Genomic DNA, 17,778 nt, shown 5'->3' with positions numbered 1-17,778 from the left:
GAACCAGAAAATTATTTCATTATCAATTCAGATCTAGTCACTTCTATATTCCCCTTTTCTCACCGGCAAAGTGCTGTGTTTGAGATTAGTCAGGAGCATTTTGTTCCAGCTGAAACAAAATTTCTGCTTTCGTTATGGCCTCTGTACCAAAGTGAGGTCCTTGGCCCTTGGAGGGTTGGTGCACTCCTAAGTGAGACCCCAGGGCTCAGGCTGCTGTAGGACACTGGCCATTTGGGCTGGGTTTTGTCCCATGTGTGGCTCTCTCCTACATGGCAGGTTTGGAGATCCCTCTGGGCCCCTCACACCTCTCTCCTGGAGAGCCACTACAGACTGACTCTCACAAGCAGGAGCAAGATCCCTGCCCCTACAGGAAGGGCCATAACCCCCAGGACAGCAAGATGTTCTCACTCTCCACGGGCCACTAAATATTTCATTATCCTTCACAGAGCAGAGAAGACAGGCCATTTTCCACCCCCTGGCTCTGCACACCCACAGCAGGACAAAGGCACTTCACAGCCCAGCAGCTGTGGGAGTCCAGCCCCAAGCATCTTATTCAGACCAAAAGGTCTTGTCCAGTTTCCTGTGACTATCACTGGCATTTCCACGAATGCCACACTCACTGAGAGAAAAGTCACTTTCTGTTAATAACGATACTTGAGTTGGTGGAAAACACTGGGAATTTCTCCCTCATGAGATGAAATGGTATTTTGTTTTGATCTGAATCAAGATCTTCTTTAAATTTTAGTCTGAAAATTTTGGAATTGATGGCTCTGTTACATTCTCAACTTCTTGTCTGTTCTCTCTCTGAGCTGCCAACCCCCAAGGTATCCTGGTTAAGCTTTGGAAATTTGTCAGTACAGGGCAAAATTTGGACTGTCAGTTGCACTTAAATGCAACATTTTTACAAATAACCAGAATAGATGTGTGAGGATCTGCTCTGAAATAGGGCACTGGGACAAAGAGAAAAGCACAGTGTGCCCAAAGTGTTCATGATGAATAACAGTGCAGAAATGTCACAGCTCCTACACAGCAGCCCATCATTAAATACTTCCACTTTAGTGAAATGGCAAAAAACCAGTTGATGCCTTCAGCACAGAACAAACCAAACTCTATCCACATCTGCCTTACAGTGTCAGATTCGTGCAGGAAGCAGAAGTGTTCCTGTGAGATTATCATCTCTTACTAGAACATGCTTGTGAAAGGTGAGAACACAATGCCAACACAGTGCTATTCCTGTGCATTTTAATAGTGATATCATTGCTAAAATGAGATATAATGATCTTTAGTTCACTTAAAAAAAAAAAAAAACTGACTCAAAGGAATTTCTGGGCACTTGCTCAGAAATTTATTCTTCCTGGACCTTAAAATAGCCCTTCCAACTCAGTCCTTCCAGACCACAGAAGAGCATTGCTGTGTAATGGTTAATGCCCTCTGGTAGCACTCAAGGGGTTTTATTCTGCCACCACAGTTTATCTAAATTCCCACAAAGAAATGGTAAATTCCAGCTCTGAACAGCACACAGTGCGAAAGCTCAAAGAATTGAAATGTCTGCTTATTTTTAGGAGAAGCTGATACAAATTTCCCAGATGCAGGAAAAGGAATCTAGGAAGAGCAGCATCAAGGAGAGAAGTCCTTCTCTCTCACTGAGAGACCAGAGGGGCTGTTCTGCCTCTCCCACCTTCTCCTCTGGAAGAAGGCCCCTCATGGGGCCACTGATGTCCTTTGTGAAGGGCTTAAGTCAGGCTCTCACCTTTCTACCACAGCATGAGGATAACTCTCCTCCATCTAAACTAGGTGGTTGAGAGGCCACAGTGGGACACGCAGAATTTGGGATGATGTAGAAACACTCATTTCCAAAGAGCTGCTCCAGAGTTTTGGCCAGGTGGGTGCCCTGGAGTGTCTCAGAGCTCAGATCTCCCTCACTGTGGTGCTTGTGGCAATACCACAGCCACGAGCACCTTTGGTGGGTTTAGCTCCACCTGCAATGCCCGGGAAGGTGTGCTCAGGATCAGAGAAGTTGCTGTCCCATGTTAGTAATCAACAGGAGCACCTTGGGGCTGACTCCATATCTTGCATTCCCAGGGAATACCTTCAGGTATCCTCTACCTACCTGGCCTGTCTGTCAAACCCAAACCAGTTTCAGTCTTTGCAGATCCTCAGCACTGGGCATCAGGAGAGAGAGCCCTTGGATTCATCCTCACACAATGAGTATAGATCCAGTGCAGGAAAAGCCAGGGGTGCCCTCCTGAGCATTCATCACCTCAAACCATCGTTTGTCTCCTTCCTAGGCTGCCTCATGGGAGATAGGAGAGAAAAACACCTATAGAAGATATCCTGGGATTACTTTAGGAGCCATGAATATTTTATCTAGAGCAATCAAGTGGGTTAGGGAGGTATTTTGGTTTTTGTAGGCAGTATTCATGGACTGTGCTGCCAGTTATGGTGCCCGTGTTTCACAACAAACGTGGACAAATTAGAACTTGCCTGGGATTGTTGGATTTCTTTGAAAACTCACAGCAAAAGTATTTTTTTAAAAAAATCCTGCATTCTTTATCCAGAAGAAAAAACAACTTGAGGTGACACTCTGACACCTGCTGAGTGGTAAGTGACCTGACTTCTTTTTGTGGCTTTTCCCCAGATCTGCTGGTGACTCAGTTGTCCCACACATGCCAGAAAGGACGGCCAGCCCTGAATTCCCTTCTGTGCTTGGCTGCCCTGCTAAGCCCACTGAGCTGGAAAAGGATTCACTGGGAAGCTCCTGAGTGCTGCTCATCCAGCACCAAGCAGTCGTGCTGGTCCCTCTGCTCTGCTCTTTCCATCTCAGCGCTGCAGCCCGAGAGGAAATGGGGCTGCATCAGCCCAGAGGAGCTGAGATGATGCAGCTTGTGGCCACACCAGCCTGGCTGAGCAGGGCAAGTAACAGGGGCATTTGGCCACATCCAATGGTCACAGTCTGGCACAGGGTCTCATTGGCTCTGCCATTTCCAAGACCTTCGCTTCCATCCATAGGCAGCTCCTATATTTAGTAATTCTGTTGGTGGCAAAGGCCCAGCCTCCAGGATGTTGATTCAGACACCCAGACACTCAGCCACTTCCTGTTTGGATGCACTAAAATTATTTGCATCATTTAAAAAGTGATGCTGGTTAAGAGAAACAAAGTGTTATTGTCAGAGGAGGCTGAGCTGGGTTAAGAGCCCATGCACAATGGAAAAAAAAGCAGAACAAAACGCCTCCATCTCCCAACAGCAGCACACTCAGACAGTGTGTCCTGGGAGCCACTTTCACCCCTCCTCTGGCCCACTGGCACTGCTATTGCCACAACAGTGCAGTAAAGCACTGGCATCCCCTGCCCAGCCTCCTCCCAGGGTGACCCAACACCATGTGTACCTAAATCCAGGAGCAGAGACATATCCAGGAGCTGTGGTGTGTGCTGGAGCAGGCAGTTGAAAGCACCTGCTTGCTCTGCCACCCAAGCACTCACAGCTACAGACAAGCTTTCCCACTGCCACACCTGGACAACCCTGGGCATAAATGTGGCACCCAAGATCTTCACAGACTTCTGGTGACTTGAGGACCACCTGGTGGGTGGTGGCTGTGTCTAAAGCCGGAGTCAGCTCTGTCACCCTTGTGCTTCATGTCTTGCCAGGGCAGCTGCTGAGTGAAAAGGCCGACAGGACTCAGTTTGGGCTGACTGCTGCTGGGTGAGGGGTGATGTGGGACCCCTGCCCAACTCTGGCAGGGCCTGTGTTTGCCCTTCCACAGAGCCTGGCTGTGCCCCAGGGCCACGTGCTGCAGTGTCACCCAGAGCTCAGCCCGGACACCTTCCAGGAGCTGCAGGTACTTGGAGACATCCCCTGCCCTTTCAGCCTCTCATCCCAGCCTGTGCCTGCAGCCACTGCGGCTTCCCCACTCCCAGAAGAGAGCCAAGAAACAATTTGCAAAATATTTTCAGGGAACCCTTGCAAGTGATTCCTTCTCCACTGCCTGCAGGAGCTGCATGTCCGATAACTCCCAACTGCTCCGTGCTCAGCTCCTCACAACCTCCCAGGCACACAACGCCCCCAGACACTTACATGAAGGGAGTTGTCCTGGATGCTTCACATCCCATCTCCAAAATACGATCAATTTAGCCTTTCTCCTGTTTTTTTAAAGCCTTACTAAGCTATTCCCAACGTCTAGGAAGGCTGATGACTCAATAGGTTTTTCCACACAGAGTCTGGACAAGCAATCTCTTGGCAAGGGTTGTTTATGACTTAGCTGCAGATGGATTTACCTATCCTGCCTTCTTTTTAGCAGAGATGTAATTAGTCATGTGCTCCAGGAACTTTAAAAGTGAATGGGTACCTTAGTGCCTTGACTTTCATCCCCAGCTGGGCACCTAAAGAGAAGGTAACCCTGTTTCACTGTCCTTTCTAAAATTCTTTGTCAAAGTGCATCTTCCAAGCCCAAAACAGGTGAGTGCACTGTTTGAGCTAAGGAATAAAAGGCAAATTACAAATAACTAATCTCAAGCAGTAGGTTCTGAGTCACCCTCAGCCTGTGGCAGCAGCCCTGCAATCAGCATTTAGGTCATAACTGCATTGCCATTGTATGTCCAGGAATATCTTCTGGCACCCACAGCAATACCTGTGTTGAGTCAGCAAGGCAAACAAGAGTCAAATATAGTTAAAATCTTATTTTTTGTTACTGGATTTAGCAACTGTTTCTGACTATCTGTCACAGCAGATCAAACCTGCAAAGTCACATCCCTGGATTTCTCAGAAGAAAGTTGCAGTTTGATTGTTGCTAAGTGTTTTAAACCTCAGGTCAAAAGTTCCCAGTTTGTGGCATCCCAGAGTTCTTCAGGTTTGAATACAATTTTTGATTTTAGCATCTGATAGCAAAATGTCAGGAAAGCACTGATCATAACAGAAACTACCAGTGTGAGAAGTCAAGGATGTTTCTCCAACACGAGACCCTGGAGCAGGGCTTGTGCTTCCCCTGCAGCTTCAGATGGCAGCAAACACGATGTTTGGCAATCCTGAGCAAGCCTGGTCCAAGTCAGGGGTGATGGCATGTTGTAGTTGAGATGGTCACAATACAAAGCAACACACTCCATTTTCAGAAGGCTTCAAACCTGTTTTTATTATAGCATGCAGGCTTTTTATACATTCTTACATGATGCCTCAGGTTTAGCTTTTCTATTTTTCAGATTCTGGGCTGCTTTAGTGTGTAGTTGTGAGCTTTCATATTATGGGATGGTGAGCTCTCTGCACAGAGCAGGGAGACAAAACAATTCCTGCTCTAGCTGGGGACCCAAGGACAAATGATCCAAATCTCAGGCCCAGGAGCACAAACAGCGTGGGCTGGAGAGAGAAAAACAAGCAGGATGGGACTGCAGGGCCTGGAGATGGAATGGGACAATGAACTCCAAGGTGCAAATGGAGCAGAACTGATACAAGTGTGAGACCCCATGACCAGTCATCCATTTTGTGACCATTTTGGGTTGTGCTGCCCAAGGTGGATCTATTTGAGGCCTCTTAATAAATTCCTGCTTTATTCTTTAGCTCCGTCTAGTCTCTGTTCTAGGTCAGCCTTCCCAAGGCATCACACAAAACTCCTAAGTTTACACTTTACTCATTGGTCACAAGAGAGAAACAAAATACTTATTGGAATTGGCAGTTGCAGGTTTCTCTTATTTTTCCTTCTTTCTTTCTTGGTTTCTATGTCAATGACCTTGGTAGGAAATTCTTTCAGGGGTAAACATGGATCCTCTTATCAAACTTCCCTCTGGCTCACAGAAGTCGCTGTAAAACCTCTCCCACGATGGCAGCAGGAAGGATCCTGAGCCCTCTGCACACAGAGGGGCCCCTGCTGCCCCCTCCCTGAGACAAGGTGAGCACTGCCTGCCCTTGCCAGGCCCAGCCAGGAGCAGATTTCCCCACATCCCAGCACTCAGGAGGTCTGGCCCTGACAGCTCAGAGAGGTGCAATGTCCAATCTCAGATTGCCAGATGCACCCCAAACTGCAGGCCCTGCCTGCACCTTCCCCTCTGCACTGATCCTCTCCTTGTGGAGACCTTGTGTTTTCAGCTCCATCTGCTTTGCCTTCTCCTGGCACACTCTGGAGCTGAGAGCATGCCAGCTGACCACGCTGCTGTACAAAGATAAGCCTTTGATTGCAGAGTGGAGAATAAAGTTAAAAACATGAGAAAATACAAATACAAGGACACAAGGCCAAGATCATTGCTGGTTACTGCCCAGACTGCTTTCTGGGGGATATCCCAGGGTGTAACTCCAGCAGCCATGCACCTGGAGACTGTCTGCAAGAGCAGGATCCTAGAACATCACCCTGCCTTTCCCATCACATCTCTTTTATTAATTTCCTTTCTGTTTGGCTCATTTGATGCAAATGCACAAGGAACTCCTTTTTCTCCACTCAAGTCTCCCTGCCCTTGCAGACCTCCTGATTTCCATGCTGAGTTCACTCCTTCAGGCTGCAAACACCTTCTTGCTGCCTGCAGGATGATCACACTATTTAGTGACTCTCAAGGAGCCTGCAGCACTCTCAACATCACTCCAGTTTCCTCCAGAGTCCTTATCTGTGCCCACACAGCTGCATCAAGGGCAGCTACACCAGCCAAGAGCCTTTTGTCAAACAACTTCCCCCTCCTTCTGCCACTTTGGGGGCTGCACTCTTACCCTGCTCACACATTCACTCCCCAGCAGGTTCAGGATGGAGGAGCTGGGGATATTCCTGTGTGTTTTGAGCAATTAATCCAGGCACTGGCTTTGCAGGACTCCTGGGCTCAAGCAGCCCAGCAATAACAGCACAGAGAGGCCAACCAGGCTTCCCAAGCTCCCACCAGGCAGTCCAGCAGCTCAGGCTCAGAAGAGTTGGGGAAGGAGCTGGGGCTGGACAGGGCTTGGGGAGGTGTTGGCTGTGGGTGTCACAGGCACTGGTGGAGTTGTTTGTTGAAAGAATTTGCAACTACTGTAATTGATTAAGAAATGGAGTAATTGTGCAATCTGCTGATTACAGAGAAAGGTTTATTAATCCTCCAGACAGGCCTGCTAAAGGCCCTGTCAAAATATTAGGGAAGATGCTGTGAGGAAGAAAAAGGGCATGTTGTGCTAGTTACACCACACCTGACTGCCAGCTCTGCTGCACGAAGGATTAAACTGATTCAGCATCTGATTGGATCCAGACATCCCCTGAGAGCACTGGTTTGAGATTCATCCCCCTGAGGGAGAACCACACCACCCGAGGGTCCTGTTGCAAACCGTGGTGGAGTCAACTCACCCCTTGGAGCCTGTTAAGAACAGGGTTAAATCTGATATTTAGACACTGATGTGCCTCCATCAGTCAAGGGAGTTTAGGGGAAGCTGGAGATGCCAACTTCAGGGTGAACTGACCTTCTCTTATATCTCTGCTGGCTCTGAATTAATCAGAACCTCCTGGCTGACGGGAGAACCTCCTGGCTCCTGGCTCTCCCAGAACCTCCTGGCTGATGGGAGACATTCACCCTGACCCCTAGATGTAGGTGTGATCACAACTCGAGTCTGATCCCAGATGTTATGGGAGAGGAAAGCACCTCCCCAGCCTGTGTCTCTCCTGCCCTTTTGACTTTCCCAGACCCTAAGATATGTTGTCAGCAAAGCTCCTGTTCTCACCAGCAGGCACAAGCTCAGGGCAGAGGTGCAGGCTGACTGCTGCCTTCCCCTGAGTCTTCTCTGGCTGCTTGACACCCTTCCTTTGGCCAGTCTCTCCAGACAGGAGCAGGGATGCTCAGCCAGAGCCCCACAAGCACTTTGTCCTCAAGGCTCACACAGCACTGGCTGCTCACAGGGACCAGGTGGCACCTGAAGACAAAAGGAGAACCCAGACCCACCCTGGGGACATCCTGAGTGGCTGAGGCATCTCCAAGTCCTGGCTTTAACAAGGACTGGGGCATTATCCTCCCCTGAGCAGAGCCTTGCAGAGCGGGGGCAGGTAAACTGACCACGGCCTGCCCGGTTAATCTGGGCTCAGTTCCTTCATCCTGCCTGCCTATATTTAATCTCCGTGCCAGCCACCTGCAGCCACGGGCGGGGGGAGCACATGCCACAGGTGTGGGAGGGCAGGGGGGATGTGCAGGGAGCACCTCAGTGGCAGTTCAGCTGCTGCCCCAGGCCAGGCACAGCTGGGAGGTGAGGAGGTGTGAGCAGTGCCACGTGCCAGGTCACACAGGTCACACCTGTCACACCTGGTCCCATCTGATCACACAGGTCACACCTGGTCCCACCTGGTCCCACCTGGTCCCATCTGATCACACAGGTCACACCTGGTCACACCTGTCACACCTGGTCACACATGGTCACATCTGGTCACACCTGGTCATACCTGGTTACTCCTGGTCACACAGGTCAAACCTGGTCTCACCTGTCACACCTGACCACACCTGGTCACACAGGTCACACAGGTCACACCTGGTCACACCTGGTCACACCTGGTCACAGAGATCACACCTGCTCACACCGGTCACACCTGGTCACACATGGTCATACCTGTCACACCTGTCACACCTGGTCCCACCTGGTCACACAGGTCACACCTGGTCACACCTATCACACCTGGTCACACCTGTCACACCTGACCACACCTGGTCACACAGGTCACACAGGTCACACCTGGTCCCACCTGGTCACAGAGGTCACACCTGGTCACACCTATCACACCTGGTCACACCTGTCACACCTGATCACACCTGTCACACATGGTCCCATCTGGTCAGACACGGGGGCTGTGGTCTCCTCTCCTCCCCAGGCTGGTTTGAGTGGCATTGCTCAGTCTGGGATGCAACCACGGACAAGGTGGATTTGGCATTTGGGACAGTGTCAGCCTCAGAGCAGGATGGAGGTGGAATGAGAGATGCAGAGCACAGGGGAGTGGGGACATTGTAGGGGTAAAAAAATCCATGCAAACAGATTTGTCTTCCCACAGAAAAACTGGGTAGAAATAGAGGTTGTGATGACATGGCAGGGAAAATTGCTGGAATCTGTCCCATTATGGTACTGCTGGGCAGGACAGAGGGACACAGGGGCCAGGCTGGGCAGAGTGCATGGCTGGGGTGAGGTGGGGGAGGCACAGGCAGGGATGGGTCTCCAGGTTGGTGCAGAGGAGGAATTGGGGTCCCACAGCAGGATATGAGCTTTCCTCACCTTTGCAGGCACAGTGTCCAGTGCAGACCAGTTTGGATCCTTGCCACCTGCCCACTCCCACCTCCAGTCCCCACCAGAGGCTTCATGGCACACACTGCCACTGTGGGCCTGGTGGGGTGGGGTGCTGAGCCTGCTGAGAAACAGCTGGAAGAAAGCCTCTGCTCACAGGGTGCTTCCTGTTGGAGGAAAAAGAAGAGAAATACCAGTTCTCAGTTCTCCCTGCTGTCAAGATGGAATTTTAGGAAATTCCCTTTCATCCTCACAGACATGTTTTCTATTTAAATATCGATCCTCCTACTTTGAACGTGTTCTGTAATCACTTAGCCTGCTCCTCTGATAAAGCAGAGACAAAATGCTCAAGGCTCATCTCTTAATATGCTTAAAAAACCCCAAAACCATGGTGTTCCTTCCCTTGGTCCATCAAGGGAAGGGCAGGTGAGGCAGGGCAAAGGCACCCCACTGGTATCTGAGAGCTCTTGTCACAGCCTGGCTACAGACCGTGGTGGCAGCAGGGCAAGCCCCACCAAATCCTCTTTTCTTGCACCAGAATTCATGCAGGGTTTGTGCTGATGGTTTAAATGAATTTCTAAAATCCAGACAGCACCAGGGGGGCTTGGTGTGCCCATTCTGATAGCCATATTTAAAGTAAAGGAGGTCTAAACTGCAAATTACCCTCACAACATAGTAATTGCTCAAAAGACAGAAAAACCACCAAAACAAAACAAAAAAAAAAAAACAAAAAAAAAAAAAAAATTCTTTGATCTTTGAGAAAGTTGAAACTTTCTCTATAAGAATCACTTCCTGGATTATCCTTCTGGTGCAAGCAGGCATCTCCCCTTAAACAATAATAAATTCATGGGTATTATATTCAAAGGAAAATAGCCAGATAAACTAAGGAAAATAAATCAAAATTGTATAACCAAACACATTGGTGCATCTCCAAAACTTTTTCATCATTTATTGCTTATTCTACTAACTACAGAATTGTAAGAAAAAAAAATTCTGTCCACTCAAATCTACATTTTTGTCTTTGCTTAAATCAAATATTTGACAAGTGGAAACAACACAGGTTCACAAGTGGTCAGTGAATATTGTGCTTGTTGCAGTAATTTATTTTAAAGCCATTTCACATGAGGCATTTGACATCTTCTCCACCCTTAGGTAAAATTTACATTCACCCTCCCTCAGTCCTGCAAAGCCAAGACCCTCCAGCCTGATGGGATGCAGTTGGTCTTTGTATTAAAGTAAACTGGAATAAAATCCTATTTAGCTTATGCTCAGGGACACTCTGAGCTTCTGGTGGCAAGGGCTTATTCCAGGGGGATTTGTGGAGTTTGACACAGATAGGAGTTCAAGTGGAGGGGCAGGAACGTGTCACCAGGGCCAGGCAAACAGGATGGATGTCCTGATTGTGCCCTTGTGCATCTGCTGGGGGATGAAGCAGAGAGTGCACAGACACACAGCCCCTGCTCCTGAGGGGGCTCACACGTCCCAGGCTCCCTGCTCTGGGGAGAAGGAGTTTGGAAGGAACTAGAAGAGGGATGGAGGGGTGAGGACAGCTGAGTCTACCTGACAGAGAAACTAGTGAAGGGGATGGGGGGAAAGCAGGAGGACAGGAATACCCAGGGCTTCTGCAGCAGCAGCTGAGCCTTGCACAGCAAGCACTGAGCCCAGGAATACTGGGAGTAACAAGGAAACCAGTGCAGTGCTGCCCCAGCACTGCTGGCTGTGCTTTGCTGGTGGGTCTGGTCTCAGGAAAGCGTGGCAGGGAGCAAAGCCGTGGGTACAGACTCTGCCCCAAGTCTGAGGGCTCCCAAAACAGCTTGGCAGCTGCTGGGCCTCTCCAAATGCTCCCAACCAGTGCCAGTGCCACAGCCTGGTCAAAGAGGATTGGACCATCACTAGTCCAGAAGAGGAAGACCTCTCCTGGTCATCACATCCCAAGATGGAATGATCAGTCTGGTGATTCCTGGTTATGGCTGTAGATTTTTTATGAACTACTGATGATCTCACAGAGAGATACCTCTAATCACCAGTAGGATGGAGTGGAGGTGAAAGTGGGTCAGTGGTGGTTCACCACAACTCAGATACCTCACAGAAACCATAGGACAAGTGAGGAAGCCAAGCTCTGCAGTTCAGCTAACCTGGGGGCTCCTCTGCAGCAATGAGCCCTGTGCTCCCCAGGCTGATGCCACAAGAGATCCCTGTGGCAGGAGCTGAGCCAGGCTGGCCCTGCTCTGGACATGGAGCATGAAGTGCATTCATGGGCTCACAACACACCACTGCCTCTGGCTGGGCCGGGTCTGCTCTTGTGGGAAGCAGAGTTTCTGTGCACAGCATTCCCTTCACAGGGTGAGATGGTCCAGCATCAGCCAGGGAGAGAGACACTGCACTGCACTGAGGGTGCAGGGCGGATCAGGGTTACAGCATCATGGTCCCTGCGGGATGGGCAGCCGGGTTTTTATCACAGCCACATTCCAGGGAGACATCCCAGGACCATCTGGTGCCTGTGCAGCCAGCGAGGACAAACCACATCTGGACAAAGCACAGCAGGAGAAACCACACCTGGACAAACCACACCTGGACAAACCACACCTGGACAAACCACACAGGAGAAACCACACCTGGAGAAACCACAGCAGGACAAACCACACCTGGAGAAACCACACCTGGACAAACCACAGCAGGACAAACCACACCTGGAGAAACCACACCTGGACAAACCACAGCAGGATAAACCACACCTGGAGAAACCACACCTGGACAAACCACAGCAGGACAAACCACACCTGGACAAACCACACCTGGAGAAACCACACCTGGACAAACCACAGCAGGACAAACCACAGCACGACAAACCACACCTGGACAAACCACAGCAGGATAAACCACACCTGGCAGCAGGACAAACCACACCTGGACAAACCACACCTGGACAAACCACACCAGGACAAACCACAGCAGGACAAACCACACCTGGACAAACCACAGCAGGACAAACCACAGCAGGACAAACCACACCAGGACAAACCACAGCAGGACAAACCACAGCACGACAAACCACACCTGGACAAACCACACCAGGACAAACCACAGCAGGACAAACCACACCTGGACAAACCACAGCAGGACAAACCACAGCAGGACAAACCACACCAGGACAAACCACAGCAGGACAAACCACACCTGGACAAACCACAGCAGGACAAACCACAGCAGGACAAACCACAGCAATGGTCAGCACTGCTGTGAACACCCTGTGCTGTGCAGACAGAGGGAGGCAAATCATTCCATACAGGTGCTCTGAAAGTTGCTGTGCCCCATCAGGAAGAGGAACAGGACAGCTCCAATTAACTGCATGGGTCCAGCCTCCCCACCCCCCACATGCTGCATCAGGCCATGTCCCTGTGGCTTTCACATCATCCCACCCTCCCCTCTTTAGGACATTCTGGGAAAGGGGAAGCTTGGTTATTTCTGATAGCCCAGTCCTTTTTCTTGCCTTCCAAGGAACCCACCACCACCAATTGCCTCCACAGATGCAACCAGGCAGAGCTGACCATGGGTCTGTGTGACATAAATGGCTTTGCTGACCTTAATGCTTCAGAGCTTACAGCTCCTGTCCCAGGACAGCCCTTCTGCTCAGCTCACTGATGGCAAAATTGTTAGACAGGCACCTTGGGAGCTGGCACAAAAATGACTTTGTGGTCCTGTCCTCCTGCCACGACCAGAGGAGCTCAGGTGAGCGTGTGTCCCAACCCTCTCCTGAAAGCACAGGGTCTGCCCTCTGCCTTGGTGCTGAGGAAGCAGGAAAGTCAGGCTGACCCATGAGCAAGTGCTGTGAGAGGGTTAAGCAAGAGGTGCTGATGGCATCTGTCCAGAAGCCAGCAGGTAAGTCAAGAATTTCCCCAGTACATGCCTCAACCTTGGAGCAGAGCGAGCCAAAGTGTCGTAACACCTCCTGCAAGCTCAGGAGACACATTAAAGGAGTTCACAGGATGGAAGCACTTCTAGGCCTGTTGCATAATCCAGATAAGTAGATAAGCCTGTAATATTTGCACAACATGGTGTCCCTTCCTTGGCCTTGTTACTGGTCCCGTTTTGCAGGACTTAATTCGGGGGATCTGATGGATTGAGGACACCTTTCAGGTCATCGATTCCTTGGGAGGTGGCTGTGACTCAGCTCTAGCATTGTGACACTGTGAGCATTAAAGGGACAGGGACACCTTGCTGGCACCTGGACTTCCTGCTTCGCAAAGGCATTTTGGAATTGCACTGTGACACCCATTGGGGAGCTTTTTGTGGAAAGACACTGGTAGTGCAAAACCATCGTGGAAAAAGAAAGGTGTCCTGCCAAAGATGCAATAACCTTTACATCAACACACGAATACACCCAACTTGGGCATAGTCACAATCTATTTATTTGACCCAAAGGGTGCAGGATGTAGGAGTTGAATAGCGTCAGGACTCAGGTGCCAGGGAAACTGTTGAGTGCATTGACTGAGTACAGACATGGTCCAGAGCCTGCTGGGATCTGTCTTGCTTCAGTACCTCCCCTCTCTGGGATTTACCAGGCAGCTCGAGGCGAGGGCACGGTAGCATCTCCCCAGCTAATGACTGGCATCACCTTGCACTTATCTTTGGACTGTGGGTGCAGGGAGGATGCAGCCAGCAGGCTCCAGGGACATGCCCTGAGCACAAAGGCACAGAACTGAGCAATCAGCACTCTTATCTGGGCACTGGCACAGTCCTACAGCAAGACAGCAAGCAAGGAACAATGCTGTGCCAAATGCCAGGGCCAGCCTTCCCTCCAGGAGCTTTCTGCACACCTCACACTGGGAGGGACTGGGAGGTCAGAGCAGGAGGTTCAGGACCCTGCTGATAACTGCCCAAGCCCACACTCTGTACATGAGCCTGAGTTAACAGGCTGAGTAGCAAACAGAGCTGCACATGCAAACTTTCTGACCCAAGGACCCCAGCCTGGTTCCAAGTCACACCAAATGGATTTTCACCTACCAAGTGAAAATTTTCCCCATTTCTCTCTTCAGAGCCTGGGATGCTTTGTTCTTGAGCGCAGATGATCTTCTTCAGGGATCTGCAGCATTCCTAAATTGCTGCAGGATCCCAGGAAGGACCACATTGCTCCTCACATTCTTTTAAGACAGATTCCCTGTGCCTGTGGTTATCCAAAGGCCATCAGCCCCAGCCCACTCTCACACCATGGGGAAGGTCCCCGACCCTGCTGTGCCCCCACTCCTCTGGTCAGCTCATGCTGGTTTAGCAGTGGAGTTCTCCTCTCTCTCAGGGGTTTCTTTGACTCGTTCTCAGGCCACAGCCCTCTGTCAAAGTCCATTCAGAAATTCTCCCTGGCGTGCTCATGGCCACAGAGCGGGGCTTGCAAGGAAAGCAGGCAGCACACGCAGGATCACAGGGTCAGGAGTGGCAGGACAGGGAGCAGGGCCAGCAGGGCCAGCAGGGCCAGCAGGGCCATCACCCCTGAGCTCCTGGCCCTGCTGGAGTGAGTCACCCCGCACACTGACACCAGTGCCAAGGGAAGGGCAGGGACACCTGGCCCAGGGGAAGGCTTTTCCATGCTGTGTTCCCTGCCTGTAAAAGCACTGCTCCTGCCCTTCCTTCCATGTCCTAAACACGAAGCACCTCTTCTCCTTGCCCTGTTCCTCACCTCAGCCTGATCCACCTGCCAGGGGCACAGCCTGCTCCTGGAGAGAAGTTCTGCCCTCTTCAGCTGCAGGAGCATGCACAGATGGAGAAAGGAAGCAACAGAGCTGCCTCATGGTGTGGGTGCAGACAGCTCCCTATCTTCCCCAAAATCTCTTCCTGGGGCAGTGCCAAGCAAAGACCAGACAGGAAGAAGAGTAGAAAGGAAGGAGTCGGCATAAGTGATGGTAAAAGACTTTCCACTTGTTGCTTTTCCTTCTTAGTAGGGATTGTATTGCACTTACAAGATTGCAAAATCTATGCTTGGGATTTTTTTTTAAATGCTAATTCTGGATATCCAATCTTGAGCTGGGCAGGGGGCCACACTGAAATAATAAAAACCCATTTGTTTCCCTGAGGGGGAAACTAGAGGCTTGTTTGTTTTCCTTCCACATCAGAAAGTCAGATCTTGTGTGTCTAACTTTCTGAATTATTGGATGAAAAAAGGCAGGTGGTTTTGTAGCACCAGATGCACCAAGAAAACATACTCCTATTGCTTGAGTTGTGACAAAATGGCTAAACATGTCAGTCATTGTTGTTTGCTTCACTCAATAACTAAACAAACACTGGGAGAAAAGGTTAGTCCTCTTAAGTTTCAGTGCTCATCAGTGAGAGTCAGATGAAGCTTATTTTCTGCATGTGGGTCCTCTAACAAGCTCTACAGGAAACCCAAAAAATGTCAGATGTGACCTTCCTGACAAATCAAATGTGAAAAACAAGGAAGCCATCCTAGGCAGGCTCTTTAAGGAAGTAGAAAATGGGCACAGCCCACTTATTTTTCCTCAGCAGATCTCTCTGAGGTCATTATACTCCTGTAAACTACATCTCAGTTTGGCTGATAAGAGAATTGAATACTCTGTGGCATTTGTTGTGTGTGGGTCTAAGTTCATCCAGAGGAGAGCAGAGCCTGGAGAAAGAGCCATGAACCTGTGTTTGGCTGTGGGCAGCTGTGGTGGGGAACTGAGCATTAATCACAACCTCCTGGTCCTAGCCTCATCCAAACCCAAAAGACAGAGTGTCTGTGACTGGACCCAGTTTAAAAAAAATACTTCTGTGTTCAAAGGAGCCAGAGGTCTTTTATGGCTCCCCATTGTGAGGATCCAGCTTCCAAGCAATGTGGCAGAGGGGTGCAAAACTGAGTGTCCTGATTAACTGCCCACATTGTCTCCCCTTTTGGCCATGTTCCTTTTCAAAGCCTCCAATGTGTCAAGATGTTTTGTGCTAATTAAAGCTGTGGCAGTCCCATCCCAGATGAAAAAAAGCCAGCGGGACTGTCTGAGTCACCCCTGAACCACAAAACAGCCAAGACAAGATGGGTACAGAGGTCATGGAGTAAGAGCAGGAATCTCCACGGCTGGTGCCTGTATCTCAGGGGTTACTTGAACTCCTGTGGGCACAGAGAGTGTGGGGCACTGCTGACCAGACCAGAAATAGGTGCCCAGCAAGGGAGAGGTGGACTGTGTCCTGTTGTATTGTGTTTTTATCTCTTTGTAACAGTTCTGTAATGGTTTGCCCCTTCACCCCCCATTTTCTCCCAGTGGTTCCACCCCGAGCTTTCCTGCCTTTCCCTCAATGCCAATCTCCCTGAAAATGCTCAGTCACTCCCCTGTCCCCTCCCTGGCACCCTGTCCATCACTTGGGTCCCCATCCCGCTCTCCCAGAATCTTCCACCTTGGCCATCGAGTGAGTGGACGAGGGCCAGGGGTCCCTCCCTTGAACTTCCCCATTGGTTTGTGTGTCTGTCTGTCCCTCCCCGAATCCCCCCATTGGGTGGTGGGTGTCCCTTCCCCCTGGTCACCGCCCCGGTACTTAAGATGATTGTGAGCGCCTCGAGGCCACTTTCGGCCGCCGGGACAATGGCGGGCAGAGCTTCTCGGAGCTTGCATTAAACCTGAGACTTTTTCTCCGGCCTTGAGTCGACTCCCTCATTACCTCCTCGGACGCCGCCTCTCCTCCGTACACGGCAGACAGCGAAGCGCTCTGTCTTAGCCGCTCCCCGACTCTCCTCGAGACACGGGAGTGTCCCCCGCTGCTGACCGTGCCTCGGCCGGGCAGGCGAAGCCAGGGAGCTTCAGGGCGGGCACTGCGGCAGTGTCCCTCACTGCCTGAGTGGGGAGGCTCCCAGAATCTCAAGGAGAGCCCCACTTTGCCAAATGAATCTCACATCCTGCGTGATGTGCAGTCAGCTTTCACTGCCAGGACACAGCGTGGCTGCACTCTGCCTTTGCCAGCTTTCCTCTGCCCTCTGACTCCTACAGCTGCTGGCCTCATTTTCTCCTGTTGGGATTTAGCAAGAACAGTTGTGAGGACCAAATGCAGGACTCCTGCAGCTGGAGAGGCTGTTGGGATACTCCCAACATGGTGAGGGAAAACTCCCTCACCATTGTGAGCTCAGCCCCAGGGAACAGAGAGCTGCAACAGGAGCAGCACAGGCACTGCCTGTCACAAAGGAAGGGTTTGCATCCCCACAGAAACTGTGTCTGCCTGGCATGACCAGCTAGAACCAACAAATGACCAAAGAGGAGGGAAAGATGCGATACAAGGATGAGGCAGGAAGGATGGTGCTCTGATATCCAGCAGCCAACACCAAGGCCTGATCTCAGACCCACAGAGAAAATTACATCTCTTCCATTTGGGACCACGGCCACGTAAGCCAAGCCAAGCTTGGAGGCTGGTACAGGCATAGCTGTACCCCAGGAGGCACTGGGAGGCACTGGGAGCTGCCTGCAGAAGCCAGCACCATCCTCCCTCCTGCCACGCTGCCAAGGGAGGAGTTAAAGTGTCCTTCTCAGCAAGAGCAGCTCGCAGTGTGCCCATCTGCTCTCACCCCCACGTGCAGGGCACCACTCCCTTTCCCATTTATTCCCATTTATTCCCATTCATT

At 50.7% G+C, this 17,778-nt stretch overlaps 1 long non-coding RNA gene across 3 annotated transcripts; it reads right to left on the bottom strand.

The window, feature by feature from the left end:
• Positions 1-7,008: 7,008 nt before the first annotated feature.
• Positions 7,009-17,242, bottom strand: LOC128799980 (uncharacterized). Of its 3 annotated transcripts, none has more exons than XR_008434886.1 (3): positions 16,827-17,242; positions 7,395-9,355; positions 7,009-7,291 (listed from the first exon to the last, which is right to left on the bottom strand). It is a non-coding gene; the product is annotated as an uncharacterized LOC128799980 (long non-coding RNA). The 3 variants fall into 3 exon arrangements; XR_008434887.1 differs by having other exon boundaries at positions 7,009-7,841; positions 9,180-9,355; XR_008434885.1 differs by having other exon boundaries at positions 7,009-9,355.
• Positions 17,243-17,778: the final 536 nt, after the last annotated feature.

Source organism: Vidua chalybeata, chromosome 25, assembly GCF_026979565.1.
Source record: "Vidua chalybeata isolate OUT-0048 chromosome 25, bVidCha1 merged haplotype, whole genome shotgun sequence".
NCBI lineage: Eukaryota > Metazoa > Chordata > Aves > Passeriformes > Viduidae > Vidua > Vidua chalybeata.
The sequence above is the reverse complement of the archived record's forward strand: the minus strand, read 5'-3'. Positions and strand labels throughout refer to the sequence as shown.